The sequence below is a fragment of the Dipodomys merriami genome, unplaced genomic scaffold (genome assembly GCF_024711535.1).
Source record: "Dipodomys merriami isolate MVZ:Mamm:240054 unplaced genomic scaffold, mDipMer1.0.p SCAF_11, whole genome shotgun sequence".
Classification (NCBI taxonomy): Eukaryota; Metazoa; Chordata; class Mammalia; order Rodentia; family Heteromyidae; genus Dipodomys; species Dipodomys merriami.
In genome coordinates this window covers 36,191,459-36,205,837 of record NW_027202382.1, presented here as the reverse complement: position 1 = coordinate 36,205,837, position 14,379 = coordinate 36,191,459, and positions in this window count along the sequence as shown.

Below are 14,379 nucleotides of genomic sequence, written 5' to 3'. Positions count from 1 at the left end.
GAGCTGGGACCTAAAATTAGGGCATGGGCTTGAACCCCAGCCCTGCCCTGTACCAGGCAAATAAGCATCCTTCCCTTTGAGCTTCAGCATACAGAGTGTGCTGTCAAAGGTGAATCCCTTTCACTTACCAAGGGACACAAAGTCACTGGTGGCTCACTGTGACCTTCACGTACCCTTCCAAAGCTGGTGGTAGCAGGCCCCCCAGCACCAGAGCTCTCCCGTGGGGTTCCTCTCCCAGATGTAACCAGTGAAGCCTCCGGCTGCACACAGCACTCGTGTGGGGAAAATAGTCTATTTTCTCCAAATTCACTGTCCAGGTAGACACAGAGCTGTCAATCAAGAGGGAGAATGACTGAAAAGGAACGAAACAAAGAGGGGGGATGTTTGGGATTGGAGTTGGAAAAGCTGGGGTCCTCCTGCTTCCCAAAGTTGTCTCCTTCCTCCCTTCTTCTCTGCCTGAGCTCCCTAAAGACCCCATGGCCAACACTTGTGGCTCCTCTTGTAATCCCTCTTAGTCTTCTCTCCATTGATAACATTTATCTATTGGCCCCAACATCATCTAATTCTTTATTTTGCCCTTTAAACTATAGACACTTTGCTAGGCAGCAGTGTCCTGTAATCCTAGCTACCCAAGATTGAAGTTCCAAGGTTGGAAAGTTCATGAGACTCCCCCCGCCCCCCCATCGGTCATGGGGCCAGAACTCTGGTCTTGGGCACTGTCCCTCAGCTCTTCAGCTCAAGGCTAATGCTCTACCACCTGAGCCATAGTACCACTTCTGGCTTTTTCTGCTTATGTGGTGCTGAGGAATTGAACCCAGGGCTTTATGCATGTGAGGCAAGCACTCTACCACTGAGCCACCTTCCCAGCCCCTTCATAAGACACTTATCTCCAATTAACCAGTAAAAAGCCAGAAGTAGAAATATGGCTCATGTGGCAGGGCATCAGCCATGAGTGAAAAAGCCAGACAAGTGCATAGAAGACTCAAGTTCAAGCTCCAGTTCTGGCACAACAACAATAATAGAAAAAATCCCTGAAAAGTTACAGGTACCTCAAGGGCAGAATTTACAAATAAAAGCCAAATAAAAGCCCCAAAACTTATCTGTACGTAGACTGTCATCCCATAATCACTGGGGAGTGGTCCAGGCCTCTATGCAGAGGCTAAAATCTTCTGACTCTAGCTATAGCTTTGTATAAAATGGTAGAGAATTTACATACTGTCTGTGTTTGTCTTCCTGTGTACTATAAACCCTCTCTAGATTACTTGTAATGCTTAATATAACATATATGCAAGGGATCCTTATTATAGTATGTAAATGGTATTATGAAACTGGAGTGTGAGACCCAGGCCCAAATTCCATGAGCTTCACATAGCAAATCCGGCCACTCACCCATATATGCCAAATAAAGAGTTATGGCTACCTAGTACTGGTGTTCATGCCTGTAATCCTAGATAATTAGGAGGCTGAAATCTGAGGACCACAGTTTGAAGCCAACCCTAGGCCAAAAAAAAAAAAAAAAAATCCTTGAGACTCTTATCTCCAGTTGATCAGCAGAAAAAGCCAGAACAAGAGGTGTGGCTTAGGGGGTACAGCACCATCCATGAACAAAAAAGCTGGGTGTGAGTGAGAGGACCTGAGTTCTAGCTCTACTAGTAGCTCGCGTGTGCATGTGTGCGCGCGCGCGCACACACACACACACACACACACATGATAAAGGACAGACAAGGAGATTTATTACATGTCATCTATCTTGAGCTATCATCAAGGGTAGAAATCTGAGTTTTAGGTTTCATAGACAAAGAACTGGGAGGGATGCAGGGGTACAGTAAGTTTAAGTATTAAAGACAAAAAAAATTGGTGAGGAAGGGGATATTAACATGCACAATGGCTGAATAGACCCCCAGTAACAGGCATGGCCTTATTATCACTTCATGGGGAACAGGCCAGTCACTATTGCCTGCTCACTGTGGTCTGGTGAATGTTCTGTCCTGAGCTATGGCTTTCTCTTTCTTTGGCGTCATTTCACCTTTTGCTTCAAGATGATAAGAAGGAGTCATTGCCTGTCTAAGGAGTATCCTGCCTTGGGTCACAAGACTCATATCAGCAAGTTCTGCTTTCTAGAGCTTAAGGTGATTTGCAAAAGGACCAGAGAAGAGAATGGCTCAGCTCTCAGGACACAGAAGCAAAGTGAAGGGGTCTGGGTACCTAGCTTTTCTCCTGTTCCTAGTGAATGTATGGGCCCAGGTAAGGAGCCATGGGTCTTCCATCTGAAATAGTGTAAGCACTTCTTACAGGTTGAGAATTAGAACTGTATGCAGCCCCCATAATTTGGTGGATTTTATCTCTAAGAGTAAGCCTACCTCCCTACAGGAGAAGTGGTGAAAAATGCTATACCCTTGTGGTCCTGGAGGGCAGAGTAAATGGCCATCTGAAACCCTGGAAAATCTCATCCTTAACAAAGGTCTGCTCTGGGGGAAAGCTACTTTGCTAGAGTCTTATCTGATCTGGGGAAAGGGTCACCAGACAACCCTACCTCTTTTAGCCTTCCTGTCTCCTCTGAGGAAAGAGGGGACAATTAAAAAAAGCTAAGAAATGCTTCTAAAGGTCACAGCTCAGGGACTCCAGTCTAATGAAAAAAAATTGGTCAAGGATAGTCTACATATGTATGAAGATGTTACAATAAAACCTGCTAACTTTTACAATTAACACATTAAAAGCAAATAATCAGCCAGGCACCAGTAGCTCACTCCTGTAATACTAGCTACTCAAGAGGCTGAGATCTGAGAATTGAGGTTCAAATCCAGACCAAGCAAGAACGTCTGTGAGACTCATCTCAAACACCAAAAAATGGGAAGTAAAGCTGTGTCTCAAGGGGAAGAGCACACTAGTGCCTTGATCACAAAATTCAAAGACAGTGCTCAGGCCCTGAGTATGAGCTCCATGACTGACACACAAAAAGTTATAAATAAATGAACAGGATTGAGTCATAAGATAATAGAAAGTTATCTCTCCCTAACTCTTGACCACCACATCAACAGATAGACTGTAACTTAGAAAACTGCAAAACAAAGACTTTATTTTAGAAGTCTTGGGAAAACCAAAAGGAACAGGGGGAAAAAAAGCCAAAAAACAAAAAAGAAAATAAGCTGGGTGCTGGTGGTATCTCATGCCTGTAACCCTAGCTACTCAGGAGGCTGAGATCTGCAATTGTGGTTCAAAGCCAGCCAGGACAGGAAAGTCCGTGAAACTCTTATCTCCAATTAACCACTAGAAAACCAGACGTGGCTCTGTGGCTCAAGGGGTAGAGCGCTTGCCTTGAGCTGAAGAGCTCAGGGACAGCACCCAGGCCCAGAGTTCAAGCCCTACAACTGACCAAAAAGAAAGAAAGAAAACAAAGCCCAACCACCATAGGCCTGGTAGGAGTTTGTTTGATGTTTAAAACTACAAGAAGTAATAAAGGCAGCCAGTGTCCCACCCAGATAAACACAAACACCTCACACTAGTTGCTGGATGCCATTCCTAGTATCAGATATGTCACAGATGACTTTTAACAAAATCATACAAGATGTATGAGAAGTCGTGATAGAATACAATGTGAAGAGAGAAAGCAAGCCTAGGAACTAGAGCTGATCTGACCTAATAAGAAGCTGATCTGACCTATGAGAAGTCGTGATAGAACACAATGTGAAGAGAGAAAGCAAGCAGAGGAACTGGAGCTGATCTGACCTAATAAGATGAATATATGGACAGAGTCTTTCCTTGGGCCAAAATTTTAATCAGAGTCCTCCGTCCTTTGGTTGCTCAGGTATGGCTGTGGGTGTCCCCTTCTGATTTTATAGACTCCATTTAGGCAAGAAAACCATGCTGAATGGCAATTCCTTACCCCTGGGATCTGCCCGTCGTCAATAGCTTATCACCCTGGCTTGCCTCCAACCATCACCCCATCAAGCAAGCTTGACCTATAAACCCTTGTTTTTGAGGTTTCTGCTCAATTTCCTACTCACTGGCTTCTTCTGCCCTTTTGTTACTTGGTATAAATTTTCCCTTGTCCTTGGAGTTTAATCTCTATCCCACTGTAATACCCTATTACACTATTTTCCCACATGTATGTCCATGGTAACCCTTGAACAAAATATACCTTAACTTTTCTTTGGTTGGGGGAGGGCCTTCAACTCAGGGCTGGGGTGCTATCTTTGAGCAGTTTTTTGCTCAAGGCTAGTGCTCTATCCCTCTGAGCCAGCTCTGTATTTCCAGTTTTTTGGTGGTTAATTGGAGAAAAGAATCTTAAAAACTTTCCTGCCTAGGCCAGCTTTGAACCACCATCTTCAGATCTCAGCCTCCTGAGTAGTTAGGATTACAGTCATGAGCTACTAGTGCTTGGTTCACCTTAACATCGTGTGTGTGTGTGTGTGTGTGTGTGTGTGTGTGTGTGTGTGTGTGTGTGTGTGTGTTATTAAGAATCAAACCCAGGACCTTGCACAACATGCAAGGCAAGTACTCCACTATAAACTGTAATCCCAGCCCTTACCGTACCATGTTTAAATTTTTTTATTGTTATTATAAAGGTGATGTTACTGTTTCATGACCTTATCATCTTAAAAAAGTGATTGGATAAATGTTTTCTTTAGCAGTATTTAGGGTTTGAAATAGTAGAGAACATGTAAGAACCTATGGATTATGCAGAGACAAGAACTCTAGAACCAAATAAAAAAGACATGCTGGAAATAAAAAGCATCATAATAGAAATGAAGAATGTCTTTGAAGGGCTTGCTAGTAGACTAGACATGGCTGAAGATAAAATTAATGAGTCTATAAAAAAAAATCCCAGGTGGGCACTGGTGGCTCTTGCCTATAATCTTAGTTATTTAGGAGGCTGAGTTCAGCCAGTCTGGTTCAAAACCAGCTCAGGCAGGAACATCCTTGAGGCTCTTTATCTCCAATTAACCACCGGAAAACCAAAGTGATGCTGTGGCTCAAGTGGCAGAGCACTAGCTGAAGAGCTCAGGGACAGTGCCCAGGCCCAGAGTTCAAGCCTCATGACTGACAAAAAATAAAATAAATCCCAAATTGAAATGCAAAGGGAAAAAGGAACATTTTTTTTTAAGAACAGAATATAGAAGGCTGGGAAGGTGGCTCAGTAGTAGTGTGCTTGCCTTGAATGCATGAGGCTCTGCGTTCGATTCCTCAGCTCTACATAAGCAGAAAAAGCCAGAAGTGGTGCTGTGGCTCAAGTGGTAGAGTGCTAGCCTTGAGCTGAATAGCTGAGGGACAGTGTCCAGGCCCAGAGTTCAGGCCCCACGACTGACGGTGGGAAAAAAAAAGAACAGAATGTAGAAAAACTGTAGAACAATTTGCAAAAGATATATTATGTGAGTATTATGTGTTATCTCTATTATGAGAGTAGCCAAGGTGAAAAAAGTGAGGAAAAAGAAATAATGGCAGAGAATGTCACACAAAATTCATGGCCGACACCAAAACCACAGATCCACAGAGACACCAAGCAGGACAAAAACAGAAATGAAAAACACAAAACAACAAACCTAAGCCAGGCACCAATGGCTCACATCTGTAATCTTAGCTACTCGGGAGGGTGAGATCTGAAGATCAAAGTTTGAAACCAGCCTCCGCAGAAAAGTCTGTGAGACTCCAATCAACCAACAAAAAGCTGGAAGTGAAGCCATGGTTCAAGTGGTAGAACACAATTCTTGAACAAAAAAGCTAAGGGAAAATGCCCTTGGCACCAAATTCAAGCCCAGTATTATTATTATTACTTTTTTTTTTTTTTGGATCCGGTCGTGGGGCCTGAACTCTGGCCTGGGCGCTGTCCCTCAGCTCTTCAGCTCAAGGCTAGTGCTCTACCACTTGAGCCACAGCGCCACTTCTGGCTTTTTTTTCTTTTTGCTTATGTGGTACTGAGGAATCGAACCCAGGGCCTCATGCATGCAAGGCAAGCGCTCTACCACTGAGCCATCTTCCCAGCCCCATCAAGCCCAGTATTATCTCACACACACACACACACACACACACACATACACACACACACACACACACACACACACACACAATGATGATAATAATAATAATAGAAAGGAGGAGCAGAAATAGGAAGAGGAGGAGAAGAAGGATCTGAGTGTAGTGAATTACACCTGTGATCCTTAACAGGTAAGTTAAAAACTGCTCTGCTGGGCCCATGAGTTAACTATAAGCAGGATAAAAACTAGGCACCCAGACCTCCCCCCCACCCATTTTGCAGCTGTATCCTGAGATCTGAGCCATTCTCCCTAACATGATTTTGCAAATCACTTTAAGCGAAGGTGGCTCAGTGGTAGAGCGCTTGCCTTGCATGCATGAGGCCCTGGATTCGATTCCTCAGCCCCACATAAGCAGAAAAAGCCAGAAGTGGCGCTGTGGCTCAAGTGGTAGAGTGCTAGCCTTGAGCTAAAGAGCTGAGGGACAGCGCCCAGGCCCAGAGTTCAGGCCCCACCAACAACAACAAAAAAGAAAGCAGAGTTTACAATAAGCTTCTTATAACACAAGATAAACTGGCCGTCAGGCAGGCAAGGCCTTATCATCTTGAGGCAAAAGATGAAACTGCTCCAAAGGAAGAAAGCAGCCAGAAACTCAGGACAGATCACTCATCAGACACCAATAACCAAGGCAAAAGTGAAAACTACTGAAGTGATAACAACTTCTCTAGAGCCCCTCCAGAGACAAGACTGAAATAATGGCCATCCAGGCCACAACTGTAACGGGGAATGTTTAATCACTACACATATCTTTCTCACTCTGACTCCCAATTCTTTTCATTCAACCTAGGACAAACATCTGTACCCCTAGAGACACCTGAAGATGGCTGAGAGATACACAGAAGTGCTCTCTTCCTGTGGCGGCCATGTAATATATCGCTCTATCTTCTTCATGTCTCTTTCTTTGGCATATATGGGTGGGTGGCTAGGCTTGATGTGTGGGGCTCCTAGGATTGGGGCCTGGGATCAAGCACTCTGGTTTCTATTCTAGCTTCGTGGAGTTAGAGATAGGGAAGAATGCAGATCCAGGCCAGTCTAGGTATAAAAACTCATGAGACTCTCTCAATCAGTTAAAAAGCTGGGCGCCTTTGCATGCAGCTCTAGGGGAGTGTAAATAGGATTGGGGTCCAGGATAGCCTGGATATAATGAGACCCAATTTTTAAACATAACTAAAGAAAAAAAAAGTGTTGGGGATGTAGCTCAAGTAGTAGAGCAAATGTCCTAAAAAATGAGCTAGGAATAAGGGCATCAACTTGAAAGGAACTCAGCAAGGCAAGATTTCACTTCTGCAAGAGGGCATGCTACTAAAATGAAGACAAGCAATTGGTCTGGGCAAGAAGTCTGTTCAGACTTTATTCCTAGCAGTTCGCTTTTTGTTCACCATCTTGCTTGCTTGGCTAGTTTGACAAGATGTTGCTTAATTAAAATGTAACAGGAACTGGTAACAAGATATCTTAATTAAAGTACTACTGTGGCCAAGCCACCTGGCCAAAGCAGGAACTTGTCAAAAAACAATTCTTATTCAGCTGACACTCTACACTTGAGCCATGCCCTCGGTTCCTACAAAAACAATGCTGTGTATACATGTAAGCATGCATGCGTGCATGCATGCATGCGTGTGTGGCTTTGAACCCAGGGCCTGGACCCTGTCCCTTTTTTCTCTCAAGGCTAGCAATCTACCACTTGAGCCACAGCTCCACTTGCTGCTTAATAGTTAACTGGAGATACGAGTTTCATAGACTTTCCTTCTGGGGCTGGTTTTGAACTGCAATATTTAGATCTCAATCTCCTGGATTATAAGCATGAGCCACTGACATCTGGTTAAAAAAATAACAGTATGTGGATTGTCTAAAATAGCCTCTTGTAAGATGGCAGCTACCCTTAAAAGAATGGTGTTTATATCAAGCAACAACTTTGACAGAAACGATTCTCCTAATGTCTATAATCCTAACTACTCAGGAAGCTGAGATCTGAGAACTGAGGTTCAGAGTCAGACTGGATAGACAAATCTGAGAGACTCTTCTCCAATTAACCAGCAAAAAACCCCTGGGACTAGAGGCATAGCTCAAGTAATAGAGCACCTGCCATGAGCTAAAAAGCCAAGTACCTCAACAACAACAATAAACAACAACAAAAAACAAAGAAATGAAGAAAGAAAGTCTCCCCCCATTCATAGGTGATGCCAGACTTGTGGATCAAACTCACAGGCAATGTCTACTACCCAGCCCCTAAAGGCCATGCTGAAGATCTCATCCTGGCCATATTGCACTTTTTGCCTATTGGAAGTGTATATCACTTACACTGTTTTTGCTGCCATCAATTAATGAAAATCAGGAGAAAAGTCTGGTGTCTGTGCTCCCGTTTTGTGTCTGATTGTTCTAAAGCCGTTCTCTCCACAATCATTTCACAATCACCTTGTGTTCCAGGCAAGTCAAGATAACATCTTTATGACAGAGTACTAAAACATGCCTAAGAAACAGCAAGGCCTTACAGGACAATCATCCCCAAATGAAAATAATTATCAGTGATGATCAGGTTGCACCCTGGAGTTGGAAAACCAGATTGTTCCCCACAGTGATGACAGTGATAATTTCTCCAGAGCCAGAGCCAGAACTGAGATCAGTCAGACCACACCTGTGACTCGGGACTCCTAAGTCCTACATATCTTTGCTTCCTGCCCCTAATTCTTTCTCTATTCAAACCTAATGCTCATGTCTGTATTCAAATATAGCTGAAGAGGAGCTGACTATTGTCTGTCTTCTGGAAGCATCATGCCACATAAAAATCTCTTTTCTTTCCTAATAGATGTGCCTATCACTTGTCATGCCTGAATCCTCAGGCTAGAAACAAAAATGAGGTTCATTAGCTGCACTAAATTTGCAGTTAATGGCTAGGACATCCTGATAGAGAAATACTTTTGGTGGCTGCTATTTATAATGATGGATTCCTGCTTTTGTGGCACTTACTGTCTAGAAGGAGAGGAAGAAAGTTACTATAATCCCAGCAGCAAAAAAAAAAAAAAAAAAGGTGTTGATAAAATAAGGATAAACCAAGAACTAAGAAATCAAGCAATGCTCAGTCAAAAGGACTTTGTTTAAAGTTGTTATTTTCTTTCTGGATATCTTTAGTGTGGTGATGTTCATTTGTAATACTATTAGGTTCATTCAGCTAATCTCGTTTTGGGTCTCTTCTATAACTTAGCCCATTGATTGGCAGAATGTCTGACTTGTTTCATTCATTCACTCATTAATTCATTCTCCCATTCTAGGGATACATGAAAGCATCATGCTTAAAGAATTAGAGCTGTACAAAAAGCACACTCCGAAAGCTGGGCAGTGGTGGCTCACATCTATAATCTTAGCTACTCAGGAGGCTGAGCTTTGAGGATCATGGTTTGAAGCCAGCCCCGGCAGACAAATCTGAGAAACTCGTAATCACCAATTAGCCAGCAAAACTCCAGAAGTAGAAGTATGGCTCAAATGGTAGAGTACAAGCCTTAAGTGAAAAAGCCAAGCAAGAAGGTAAGGTCCTGAGTTCAAGCCCCAGAACCAGCAAAACAAACACCTCCTCCCCCCGAAATCCCAAAAGTATAAATGCCACCCCTTCTATTTCTTCTCCTTTACTTCCCCAGCCTCTTCTTCAGTCTCCCCCTCACCTAACAGCAGTAGATAACTGATCTACTTTGGTTCTGGTTTATCCTTCCTGGGTTACTTCTGCTCAGGTGCATTTTCTTGTGCCCCTTTAAGGAATACAGTCATAGTGAAACCTTTCTTGTAAGAGTTTCTGTGAGGTCAGTTCTAGGAATGAGCTATCTGCTGCAGGCTGGATATGTTTCTCAGGTTGTGCAACTTGCTTCCACATCACAGAGTGGGTGCTCAGGAAATGGGGGTGGATGAATGAATGAATTCTCACCTTGAGACTGAGTCGCAGTGGGGTGTGGGAAATGGTTCTTCATCTATCAGGACGTCAGTTGTTGTAGCATCATAGCAGGGAAACAGTCCTCAACCCCGAGAGTAGGGTGCTTGACCTGTACTCTCCTGCTTCTTCACCATACCTCCCTTTCTTAGCTATAAGCCTTCTCCAAAATCAACCTTAAAATAATAATAAAAAAAAAACAAGAGCATCAACAAGTTCAACTATAGTCATCCCTTGGTATCCCAGGGGGATTGATTGGGGTCCTTGGTGGGTGTTCAAATCCCTTGCATAAAATGCATATTTGCATATAACTTAGTCATCCTCCCATATACTTTCATTTGGCTTTTATGATAGCGAATAGTGTGCATGCTAAGCAAATAGTTCTTTTGTTTTGGTTTCCTGGGCCAATATTGAAGCTTGAACTCAGCCTCGCCTTCTTGCTTAGCTTTTTGTGCTCCAGGTTGGAGTTTTCCCTCTTGAGACATGCCTCCACTCCTGGCTTTTTGCTAGTTGCTTGGAGATAATAGTCTCTTTGGTCTTGTCTGCCACCTGAGCCCAGCTTTAAATACTTGTTAACTGTATGACTTTGGGAAAAAATGATGAGAAAAGGTCTATATAGGCCCAGTACAGATGCAACTATCTTAGAGTAACTACACAGCACAGGCCAGCTACAATGTAATTTTCTCCCCTCATATTTATGACCCAAGGTTGGCTGAATCCATGGATATAGAAACCATGGATGCAGAGCTCACAGACAGAGAGCTGGCTGGGTTACTGAATGTTTTCCAAGTGCATTATCTCATTTAGTCCTTACCAAAACCACATGGTGGGAACTGTTGTCATTCTTTTACAGATGGTAGATTTGAAGTCAGGGAGATTTAGTAACTTGTCCTTCTTCTAAATCATGGTGACAACTCAGCTGGGGACTGGTAGCTCACACCTGTAATCCCATCTGCTCAGGAAGCTGAGACCTAGGGATCATGGTTTGAAGCCAACCTAGGTATGAAAATCTAAGAGACTTTTTATCTCCAATTAATCAGCAAACAGCCCGAAGTGGAGGTGTGGCTCAAGTGGTAGTGTGCCAGCCTTGAGTGAAAAAGCTCAGGAACAGCACCCAGGCCTTGAGGTCAAGCCCCAGGACTGGCACAAAAAGAAATAAAAAAGATTTGAACTCAAGATTGTCTGACTCCTGAGTCCTCATAGTTACATTCTTTGCCCATCATTTTCCCTGCCCCATGTGCCATTTCTGCAAGCCTGGTTTTTAGGGGGTTGTTGGAAAATCTCTCATGGCTAGCATTTCCCATGCCTGATGGGTATAAATAGCTGTTCTGTGCTTGAACAAGTCAAAGCCTCTATCCCTGAGGATGTGTTTCCTTTGCTCAGTCCTGTGATTCTCCACAGAGACCTGCTGGATGCAGAGCTGCCTAAACTTACGTGAGCACAGACTTGATTTAGCTTACATTTGCTAACATCCCATGCATTTTTTTTTTGGCTATGCCTTAAACTAATGTCACCCTTGGGTTTTTTAGGAACCATGTGATCCAAGACTATCTTTCTTTGGAATGTGTTATTTTCTGAGAGAGCTTCCAGCCTAGGAACCCCTCCTCAGGCTGACACACACCCCAGAGAGCTGGTAAGAGGATAAGTCTGAACATCACAGCCAGCCTGGACCCCTGCATGTCAAACTTGGTCAGCTTCCTTGGTTCCTTCAGGATAGTTCTAGAAGAAAGATGATGCTCTTTGTCCTTTTTCATGGGGCGAGGCCGGGCTTGCCTCAGCTGCCTTTCCTCCCACTTTTAAGACAAGTGATAAAGAAATATCACTTTTTCTGTTGCCTACCATTAGTAAGTTTCAACTGGGAAATAGGCAAAAGGCCTGAGAGGCAGCAGGCTTTCCTGGAACAGAACAGCTGTTTTGGGTGAAGATTGTTGCTCAGGGTGACCTGGACAGCATCATTCTTACGGAATTCACAGAATAGTAGGATTGGGGTTCTACCAGGTCCCTGTTAGTGGTGGCCTCCACAACTGAGTATCCTGAGCTCCAAATCAAGCTTCAATCTGTTGCAAAGAAGGAAAAGAGAAAGTCAAGAAACAGTATGCCTCTAAATTCCTGTAATACCATCATTTTCTAGAATGTCGTATGAAACAAAATAAAAATCATTGAGAGAAGGCTATTGGTCAGATACCTTCAAGAACTTCCAGGTTAAGCCGGAAGTGTATGGCTCAAAGTGGTAGAGTGCTGGCTTTGAGCAAAAGAAGCTCAGGGACAGTGCCTAGGCCCTGAATTTAGACCCTAGGACTGGCAAAAAAAAAAAAAAAAAAGAAAGAAATTCCAAGTTAACGTGGAGCTGGGGGCTCATGCCTATAATCCTAGATAGTTAGGAGGGTAAGATCTGAGGATCGGGGTTCAAAGCCAGTTGAGGGGAGAAAAGTCCATGAGACTATTATCTCTAACTAACCAGCAAAAAGCCAGAAATGGAGGTGTGGCTCAAGTTACAGAGCAAAAGCCAAGCTAGAAAGTAAGGTCCTGAGTTCAATTCTCAGTACTGGTGCGTGTGCACAGACATACACAGACACACAGAAGTTTCAGATTAAATAAAGCTCAACAGGTCACTTTGCTACAGGACTTGTCAGAACTTTTAATATATGAAAGGCTAAATCTAAGGCAAAGATGAGCAACTGAACTTCTCAAACTTATTAGACTCTAAAATTTCTTCTCCCCTTTTGTAATGAACATTTCAGGGAACTTACTTTGGGAAACTCTGGTATAAAAGAGTATTTTCCCAATATAGTCAACTTTCTCCAAGGATATACAGAAAAACATCGTGATTCTCCTTCTGTTCCTCCTGATGGAAGCCAATGTTCCCTTCCTGAGCTTGTTGGGACCCTGGGGCAGCTCAGCCAAATCCAGTGGGCCTGGAATGAACTATAGTTTGTGCTGAAGTCCTAGGACTCAGGATTGCTGAGCCAATCTAATCTATAGGGCTGAACTACCCATGTAACCCCACCCAGGCTACAATCTCCACCTCTGGGGTGGGACATCTGGTCGACCTTGGGCCTATTTGGTCAGTTTAGGGTCTGTTGTAATGGCTCCGGGGACTTGCACATTCCTTTGTTTTCCAGTCTATTGGCTGGGGAATAGTTATAAAGGCTGACCAGAATACTGCTTCTATTGGACCCTTCCTCATCTCTTACTATTTTTGTTCAGTCTCTGACAGCAAAAGTAAGCGAATTCTCCTTCTGATTCTGCTACATTCAAGAGCTTTGTGACTGGGTGTGTTATATGATCCCTCTGGGACTGATTGTGCCCATATCATAAAGAAGTTTTAAGACTTTTACTAGATGAAGGATATGAGGTGCTACCCAGCTCTAGGCACGCTACCAATCTCAGAAAGTACCCTGTGGTTAAGTGACTCCCTGCTGGGACACTTAACTGGCTGGACATCCTTGTGTGAAGCAATTCTTATCCCTGAACTTCAGTTCTAATTCTTGAAGTAAGAATAATCATCTGTAGTTCAGCAAGTCATCAGAACACTGAATGAAATAATGCCCCCCAAAAGGCTTTGGATAGAAGCTCTGGAACCCCATGCAGTTACAGTAACCATGGTAACAGGGAGGTGGTAGGGAGATGGAAAAGTGCTAACCACCAGTAGCACATTCAAATTCCCCCAGGAATCCTGTGTTCTTGGCAGAAGTTCCTACAGATTGACAACCATTCATCCCACAGATATCAGTGGCTGCCAGGTCTATGCCAAGTTCCAAGCTTAGGCTGAGTATACTCATAAAAAATTGCAATCAGTATGAAGTTTTATCCTACTTAGAAATGAAGATGCTGGCAGAAGACACAAGCCTCCTGGGTCGGAGATAAAGGGCTTTATTATTATTAGCATCTTTGCTCAGGCTCTTCTTATCCTCAGATCCCAGAGAGGTATGGATTGCCAGATTAATAAAACAAAAATATAGGGTCCCTAGTTGAATTTGAGTCTCTCGGTAACAGCGAATATTGCATAATACATCCATATGCTAAACCATTTTTATTGTTTATCTGAAATTCAAATTTAACTGGGAATCTTGTATTTTAACAGGAAATACAACTGCACAGGAGTGACATTTATTGGTCCAGGCATATGACTGTACAAGTAGTGGGTTGTATTATAGGAAATAAGCTTTCAGCTTTGAGATTATTATTATTATTATTATATTGGGGCTTGAATGCAGGGCTAATTCCCTTCGCTTTTTGCTCAAGGCTAGTACTCTACCACTTGAGCCACACCTCTACTCCTCGCTTTTTGCTGCTTAATTGGAGATAAGAGGCTCTCAGATTGGCTTCTAACCATGATCCTCAGATCTTAGCCTCCTGAGTAGCTATTATTATAGGCGTGAGTCACTGATGCCTGGTTCCATTTATTTTATTTTATTTTTTAAAAAATGGAATCCT